Here is a 9,324-nt window from a genome sequence, read left to right on the forward strand (position 1 = left end):
TAGGGACTGATCAGAGCCTGAAGGTACGGAGGTGCCGTTCCCCTCACTGCTCCATAGGCAAGCACCATGGTCTTGTAACGGATGCGAGCTTCAACTGGAAGCCAGTGGAGTGTGCGGAGGAGGGGGGGTGACGTGAGAGAACTTGGGAAGGTTGAACACCAGACGGGCTGCGGCATTCTGGATGAGTTGTAGGGGTTTAATGGCACAGGCAGGGAGCCCAGCCAACAGCGAGTTGCAGTAATCCAGACGGGAGATGACAAGTGCCTGGATTAGGACCTGTGCCGCTTCCTGTGTAAGGCAGGGTCGTACTCTGCCTTACACTCTGCCTTTCCCTGCAGTCCATTTCCAATCAGTCCGTTTCCAATCAGTCCGTTTCCAATCAGTCCGTTTCCAATCAGTCCGTTTCCAATCAGTCCGTTTCCAATCAGTCCGTTTCCAATCAGTCCGTTTCCAATCAGTCCGTTTCCAATCAGTCCGTTTCCAATCAGTCCGTTTCCATGCAGTCCGTTTCCAATCAGTCCGTTTCCAATCAGTCCGTTTCCAATCAGTCCATTTCTCGGAGTCTATTTGATTCCAAGGTGTTCAGACATACATATCAGTCTGCTTGCTGTGGGTAGACATACAGTTGAAGTCGGAAGTTTACATACACCTTAGCCAAATACATTTAAACTCAGTTTTTCACAATTCCTAACATTTAATCTTAGTAAAAATTCCCTGTCTTATGTCAGTTAGGATCACCACTTTATTTTAAGTATGTGAAATGTCAGAATAATAGTAGAGAGAATGATTTATTTCAGTTTTTATTTATTTTATCACATTCCCAGTGGGTCAGAAGTTTACAAAGACTCAATTAGTATTTGGTAGCATTGCCTTTAAATTGTTTAACTTGGGTCAAACGTTTCGGGTAGCCTTCCACAAGCTTCCCACAATAAGTTGGGTGAATTTTGGCCCATTCCTCCTGACAGAGCTGGTGTAACTGAGTCAGGTTTGTAGGCCTCCTTGCTCTCACACGCTTTTTCAGTTCTGCCCACTAATTTTCTATAGGATTGAGGTCAGGGCTTTTTCCTGGCCACTCCAATACCTTGACTTTGTTGTCCTTAAGCCATTTTGCCACAACTTTGGAAGTATGCTTGGGGTCATTGTCCATTTGGAAGACCCATTTGCGACCAAACTTTAACTTCCTGACTGATGTCTTGAGATGTTGCTTCAATATATCCACATCATTTTCCTTCCTCATGATGCCATCTATTTTGTGAAGTGCACCAGTCCCTCCTGCAGCAAAGCACCCCCACAGCATGATACTGCCACCCCCGTGCTTCATGGTTGGGATGGTGTTCTTTGGCTTGCAAGCTACCCCATTTTTCCTCCAAACATAACGATGGTCATTATGGCCAAAATGTTCTATTTTTGTTTCATCAGACCAGAGGACATTTCTCCAAAAAGTCCTATAGGACTCGTTTTACTGTGGATATAGACACATTTGTACCTGTTTCCTCCAGCATCTTTACAAGGTCCTTTGCTGTTGTTCTAGGATTGATTTGCACTTTTCGCACCAAAGTACGTTCATCTCTAGGAGACAAAACGTGTCTCCTTCCTGAGCGGTATGACGGCTGCGTGGTCCCATGATGTTTATACTTGCGTACTATTGTTTGTACAGATGAACGTGGTACCTTCAGGCGTTTGGAAATTGCTCCCAAGGATGAACCAGACTTGTGGAGGTCTACAATGTTTTTTCTGAGTTCTTGGCTGATTTCTTTGGATTTTCCCATGATGTCAAGCAAAGAGGCACTGAGTTTGAAGGTAGGCCTTGAAATACATCCACATGTACACCTCCAATTGACTCAAATGATGTCAATTAGCCTATCAGAAGCTTCTAAAGCCATGACATCAATTTCTGGAATTTTCCAAGCTGTTTAAAGGCACAGTCAACGTAGTGTATGTAAACTTCTGACCCACTGGAATTGTGATACAGTGAATTATAAGTGAAATAATCATCTGTCTGTAAACAATTGTTGGATAAATGTATTGTGTCATGCACAAAGTAGATATCCTAACCGACTTGCCAAAACTATAGTTTGTTAACAAGACATTTGTGGAGTGGTTGAAAAATGAGTTTTAATGACTCCAACCTAAGTGTGTGTAAACTTCTGACATCAACTGTACATGATGTCAGTCTGCTGTAGGTAACATACAGGTCAGTCTGCTGTAGGTAACATACAGGTCAGTCTGCTGTAGGTAACATACAGGTCAGTCTGCTGTAGGTAACATACAGGTCAGTCTGCTGTAGGTAACATACAGGTCAGTCTGCTGTAGGTAACATACAGGTCAGTCTGCTGTAGGTTAAACTACCCTTACAGTCACAGAACACATTATTACATTTCACTATTGTTCTCTTGTCCCACAACCTCAACCCATGAAGCAATGCCTTCTGGGCTCATTAAAGGTGATGTGAAAACCAGGGTGTGTGCATATGTGTGAGTGAGTGAATGAGTGAGTGAGAGACGGGGGAGGGAGGGAGTAAGAGAGAGAGAGAGAGAGAGAGAGAGAGAGAGGTGGGGGAGAGAGGGAGAGAGTGAGAGGGGGAGAGAGAGAGAGAGAGAGAGAGAGGTGGGGGGAGAGAGGGAGAGAGTGAGAGGGGGAGAGAGAGAGAGAGAGAGAGAGAGAGAGAGAGAGGAGAGAGAGAGAGAGAGGGGTGGGGGAGAGAGGGAGAGGGGGGAGAGAGAGAGAGAGAGAGGGAGAGGGGGAGAGAGAGAGAGAGAGGGAGAGAGGGGGGAGAGAGAGAGGTGGGAGAGAGAGAGAGAAAGAGAAAGAAAAAGAGAGAGAAAGAGAGGAGTGTGAGACAGACAACCAGACAACCATGTCATTCAGGGGAGATGTGACAGCTGTTGGCGTGAAGGTGTAGTTCTCCCCCTGTCAGTCCCCTGGGCCTCCAAGCCTGGCGCCCCAGACACCCACAGCATAGCACAGTGCTGAACAGACACACATGGTTTCTACAGCCCCAGAGGGAAGAGAGGAGAGACAGAGAGGGAAGAGAGGAGAGACAGAGGGAAGAGAGGAGAGACGGAGGGAAGAGACAGAGGGAAGAGAGGAGAGACAGAGGGAAGAGAGGAGAGACACAGAGGGAAGAGAGGAGAGACAGAGAGGGAAGAGAGGAGAGACAGAGAGGGAAGAGAGGAGAGACAGAGGGAAGAGAGGAGAGACAGAGAGGGAAGAGAGGAGAGACAGAGAGGGAAGAGAGGAGAGACAGAGGGAAGAGAGGAGAGACAGAGAGGGGAGAGAGGAGAGACACAGAGAGAAGGAGAGAGAGAGAGGAAGGAGAGACAGGGGAATGGTTCCTGAGGGAGAAAGGGAAGAGGTGGCAGGGAAGAGTTCCTGCATGGAGACACGTCTGTCTACTTCCTGGGATGAGAGCAGGTTGTACAGTGACTGGTTCCTATGGTGATGCTGAGGCCAGGTCCCCTGATAGCACAAACCTCCTGGCCAACAGTCTTCAGTGGATATGAAGTCTCCAGAGCCCAGACATATACACACACACACACGTTTGTTTTACTATCTATCACCCGGGTTCCCGAGTGGCGCAGTGGTCTAAGGCACTGCATCTCAGTGCTTGAGGCGTCACTACAGACCCCCTGTTTCGATTCCAGGCTGTATCACAACCGGTCGTGATTGGGAGTCCCACAGGGCGGCGCACAATTGGCCCAGCGTCGTCCGGGTTTGGCCGGTGTAGGCCGTCATTGTAAATGAGAATTTGTTCTTAACTGACTTGCCTAGTTACAGTGGGGAGAACAAGTATTTGATACACTGCCGATTTTGCAGGTTTTCCTACTTACAAAGCATGTAGAGGTCTGTAATTTTTATCATAGGTACACTTCAACTGTGAGAGATCCAGAAAATCACATTGCATGATTTTTATGTAATTAATTTGCATTTTATTGCATGACATAAGTATTTGATACATCAGAAAAGCAGAACTTAATATTTGGTACAGAAACCTTTGTTTGCAATTACAGAGATCATACGTTTCCTGTAGGTCATGACCAGGTTTGCACACACTGCAGCAGGGATTTTGGCCCACTCCTCCATACAGACCTTCTCCAGATCCTTCAGGTTTCGGGGCTGTCACTGGGCAATACAGACTTTCAGCTCCCTCCAAAGATTTTCTATTGGGTTCAGGTCTGGAGACTGGCTAGGCCACTCCAGGACCTTGAGATGCTTCTTACGGAGCCACTCCTTAGTTGCCCTGGCTGTGTGTTTCGGGTCGTTGTCATGCTTGAAGACCCAGCCACGACCCATCTTCAATGCTCTTACTGAGGGAAGGAGGTTGTTGGCCAAGATCTCGCGATACATGGCCCCATCCATCCTCCCCTCAACACGGTGCAGTCGTCCTGTCCTCTTTGCAGAAAAGCATCCCCAAATAATGATGTTTCCACCTCCATGCTTCACGGTTGGGATGGTGTTCTTGGGGTTGTACTCATCCTTCTTCTTCCTCCAAACACGGCGAGTGGAGTTTAGACCAAAAAGCTCTATTTTTGTCTCATCAGACCACATGACCTTCTCCCATTCCTCCTCTGGATCATCCAGGTGGTCATTGGCAAACTTCAGACGGGCCTGGACATGCGCTGGCTTGAGCAGGGGGACCTTGCGTGCGCTGCAGGATTTTAATCCATGACGGCGTAGTGTGTTACTAATGGTTTTCTTTGAGACTGTGGTCCCAGCTCTCTTCAGGTCATTGACCAGGTCCTGCCGTGTAGTTCTGGGCTGATCCCTCACCTTCCTCATGATCATTGATGCCCCACGAGGTGAGATCTTGCATGGAGCCCCAGACCGAGGATGATTGACCGTCACCTTGAACTTCTTCCATTTTCTAATAATTGCGCCAACAGTTGTTGCCTTTTCACCAAGCTGCTTGCCTATTGTCCTATAGCCCATCCCAGCCTTGTGCAGGTCTACAATTTTATCCCTGATGTCCTTACACAGCTCTCTGGTCTTGGCCATTGTGGAGAGGTTGGAGTCTGTTTGATTGAGTGTGTGGACAGGTGTCTTTTATACAGGTAACTGAGTTCAAACAGGTGCAGTTAATAGAGGTAATGAGTGGAGAACAGGAGGGCTTCTTAAAGAAAAACTAACAGGTCTGTTAGAGCCGAATTCTTACTGGTTGGTAGGTGATCAAATACTTATGTCATGCAATAAAATGCAAATTAATTACTTAAAAAATCATACAATGTGATTTTCTGGATTTTTGTTTTAGATTCCATCTCTCACAGTTGAAGTGTACCTATGATAAAAATTACAGACCTCTACATGCTTTGTAAGTAGGAAAACCTGCAAAATCGGCAGTGTATCAAATACTTGTTCTCCCCACTGTAAATCAAGGTACCAAACAATTGATTCCCATTCACAATCTTATTTTCCCTAACCCTAAACCTAACCCCTAAGCCTAAAGTTGCCCTACTTGTTCGGATTGTCCTTGTTTTACTGGTCCCCACAAGGATAGTAAAACTATCACACACACACACACACACACACACACACACACACACACACAGCAGTGTGCAGGCCTTGATTGAGCAGGTCTGCTTGGCTTAAGTCATGGAGCTAGTTCACAGAGGTGTGAAGCAGAGGTTTCATGCAGTTTTAGACAGGAGCTCTGAGAGCAATGAGCTCAGAGAGAGAGAGAGAGAGAGAGAGGAGTAAGGAAGTCTAACTGGCTGTAACCCTAACCCACAGATAGAGGTCTAACTGGCTGTAACCCTAACCCACAGATAGAGGAGTAAGGAGGTCTAACTGGCTGTAACCCTAACCCACAGATAGAGAGGAGTAAGTAGGTCTAACTGGCTGTAACCCTAACCCACAGATAGAGAGGAGGTCTAACTGGCTGTAACCCTAACCCACAGATAGAGAGGAGGTCTAACTGGCTGTAACCCTAACCCACAGAGAGAGGAGTAAGGAGGTCTAACTGGCTGTAGCCCTAACCCACAGAGAGAGGAGTAAGGAGGTCTAATTGGCTGTAACCCTAACACACAGATAGAGAGGAGTAATGAGGTCTAACTGGCTGTAACCCTAACCCACAGATAGAGAGGAGGTCTAACTGGCTGTAGCCCTAACCCACAGAGAGAGAGGAGTAAGGGAGGTCTAACTGGCTGTAACCCTAACCCACAGATAGAGAGGAGTAAGTAGGTCTAACTGGCTGTAACCCTAACCCACAGATAGAGAGGAGGTCTAACTGGCTGTAACCCTAACCCACAGATAGAGAGGAGGTCTAACTGGCTGTAACCCTAACCCACAGAGAGAGGAGTAAGGAGGTCTAACTGGCTGTAGCCCTAACCCACAGAGAGAGGAGTAAGGAGGTCTAATTGGCTGTAACCCTAACACACAGATAGAGAGGAGTAATGAGGTCTAACTGGCTGTAACCCTAACCCACAGATAGAGAGGAGGTCTAACTGGCTGTAACCCTAACCCACAGAGAGAGAGGAGTAAGGAGGTCTAACTGGCTGTAACCCTAACCCACAGATAGAGAGGAGGTCTAACTGGCTGTAACCCTAACCCACAGATAGAGAGGAGGTCTAACTGGCTGTAGCCCTAACCCACAGATAGAGAGGAGGTCTAACTGGCTGTAACCCTAACCCACAGATAGAGAGGAGTAAGGAGGTCTAACTGGCTGTAACCCTAACCCACAGATAGATATGAGTAAGGAGGTCTAACTGGCTGTAACCCTAACCCACAGATAGAGAGGAGTAAGGAGGTCAAACTGGCTGTAACCCTAACCCACAGATAGAGAGGAGGTCTAACTGGCTGTAACCCTAACCCACAGATAGAGAGGAGGTCTAACTGGCTGTAACCCTAACCCACAGATAGAGAGGAGTAATGAGGTCTAACTGGCTGTAACCCTAACCCACAGATAGAGAGGAGGTCTAACTGGCTGTAGCCCTAACCCACAGATAGATGAGTAAGGAGGTCTAACTGGCTGTAACCCTAACCCACAGATAGAGAGGAGGTCTAACTGGCTGTAACCCTAACCCACAGATAGAGAGGAGGTCTAACTGGCTGTAACCCTAACCCACAGATAGAGAGGAGTAATGAGGTCTAACTGGCTGTAACCCTAACCCACAGATAGAGAGGAGTAATGAGGTCTAACTGGCTGTAACCCTAACCCACAGATAGAGAGGAGTAATGAGGTCTAACTGGCTGTAACCCTAACCCACAGATAGAGAGGAGTAATGAGGTCTAACTGGCTGTAACCCTAACCCACAGATAGAGAGGAGGTCTAACTGGCTGTAACCCTAACCCACAGATAGAGAGGAGGTCTAACTGGCTGTAACCCTAACCCACAGATAGAGAGGAGTAATGAGGTCTAACTGGCTGTAACCCTAACCCACAGATAGAGAGGAGTAATGAGGTCTAACTGGCTGTAACCCTAACCCACAGATAGAGAGGAGTAATGCGGTCTAACTGGCTGTAACCCTAACCCACAGATAGAGAGGAGTAATGAGGTCTAACTGGCTGTAACCCTAACCCACAGATAGAGAGGAGTAATGAGGTCTAACTGGCTGTAACCCTAACCCACAGATAGAGAGGAGGTCTAACTGGCTGTAGCCCTAACCCACAGATAGATGAGTAAGGAGGTCTAACTGGCTGTAACCCTAACCCACAGATAGATGAGTAAGGAGGTCTAACTGGCTGTAGCCCTAACCCACAGATAGAGAGGAGTAAGGAGGTCTAACTGGCTGTAACCCTAACCCACAGATAGAGAGGAGGTCTAACTGGCTGTAACCCTAACCCACAGAGAGAGGAGTAAGGAGGTCTAACTGGCTGTAGCCCTAACCCACAGAGAGAGGAGTAAGGAGGTCTAATTGGCTGTAACCCTAACACACAGATAGAGAGGAGTAATGAGGTCTAACTGGCTGTAACCCTAACCCACAGATAGAGAGGAGGTCTAACTGGCTGTAGCCCTAACCCACAGAGAGAGAGGAGTAAGGAGGTCTAACTGGCTGTAACCCTAACCCACAGATAGAGAGGAGTAAGTAGGTCTAACTGGCTGTAACCCTAACCCACAGATAGAGAGGAGGTCTAACTGGCTGTAACCCTAACCCACAGATAGAGAGGAGGTCTAACTGGCTGTAACCCTAACCCACAGATAGAGAGGAGGTCTAACTGGCTGTAACCCTAACCCACAGAGAGAGGAGTAAGGAGGTCTAACTGGCTGTAGCCCTAACCCACAGAGAGAGGAGTAAGGAGGTCTAATTGGCTGTAACCCTAACACACAGATAGAGAGGAGTAATGAGGTCTAACTGGCTGTAACCCTAACCCACAGATAGAGAGGAGGTCTAACTGGCTGTAGCCCTAACCCACAGAGAGAGAGGAGTAAGGAGGTCTAACTGGCTGTAACCCTAACCCACAGATAGAGAGGAGTAAGTAGGTCTAACTGGCTGTAACCCTAACCCACAGATAGAGATGAGGTCTAACTGGCTGTAACCCTAACCCAAAGATAGAGAGGAGGTCTAACTGGCTGTAGCCCTAACCCACAGAGAGAGGAGTAAGGAGGTCTAATTGGCTGTAACCCTAACACACAGATAGAGAGGAGTAATGAGGTCTAACTGGCTGTAACCCTAACCCACAGATAGAGAGGAGGTCTAACTGGCTGTAGCCCTAACCCACAGAGAGAGAGGAGTAAGGAGGTCTAACTGGCTGTAACCCTAACCCACAGAGAGAGAGGAGTAAGGAGGTCTAACTGGCTGTAACCCTAACCCACAGATAGAGAGGAGGTCTAACTGGCTGTAACCCTAACCCACAGATAGAGAGGAGGTCTAACTGGCTGTAGCCCTAACCCACAGATAGAGAGGAGGTCTAACTGGCTGTAACCCTAACCCACAGATAGAGAGGAGTAAGGAGGTCTAACTGGCTGTAACCCTAACCCACAGATAGATATGAGTAAGGAGGTCTAACTGGCTGTAACCCTAACCCACAGATAGAGAGGAGTAAGGAGGTCTAACTGGCTGTAACCCTAACCCACAGATAGAGAGGAGGTCTAACTGGCTGTAACCCTAACCCACAGATAGAGAGGAGGTCTAACTGGCTGTAACCCTAACCCACAGATAGAGAGGGAGTAATGAGGTCTAACTGGCTGTAACCCTAACCCACAGATAGAGAGGAGGTCTAACTGGCTGTAGCCCTAACCCACAGATAGATGAGTAAGGAGGTCTAACTGGCTGTAACCCTAACCCACAGATAGAGAGGAGGTCTAACTGGCTGTAACCCTAACCCACAGATAGAGAGGAGGTCTAACTGGCTGTAACCCTAACCCACAGATAGAGAGGAGTAATGAGG

Source organism: Coregonus clupeaformis, chromosome 28 (assembly GCF_020615455.1).
Source record: "Coregonus clupeaformis isolate EN_2021a chromosome 28, ASM2061545v1, whole genome shotgun sequence".
In the NCBI taxonomy this organism is placed as follows: Eukaryota; Metazoa; Chordata; class Actinopteri; order Salmoniformes; family Salmonidae; genus Coregonus; species Coregonus clupeaformis.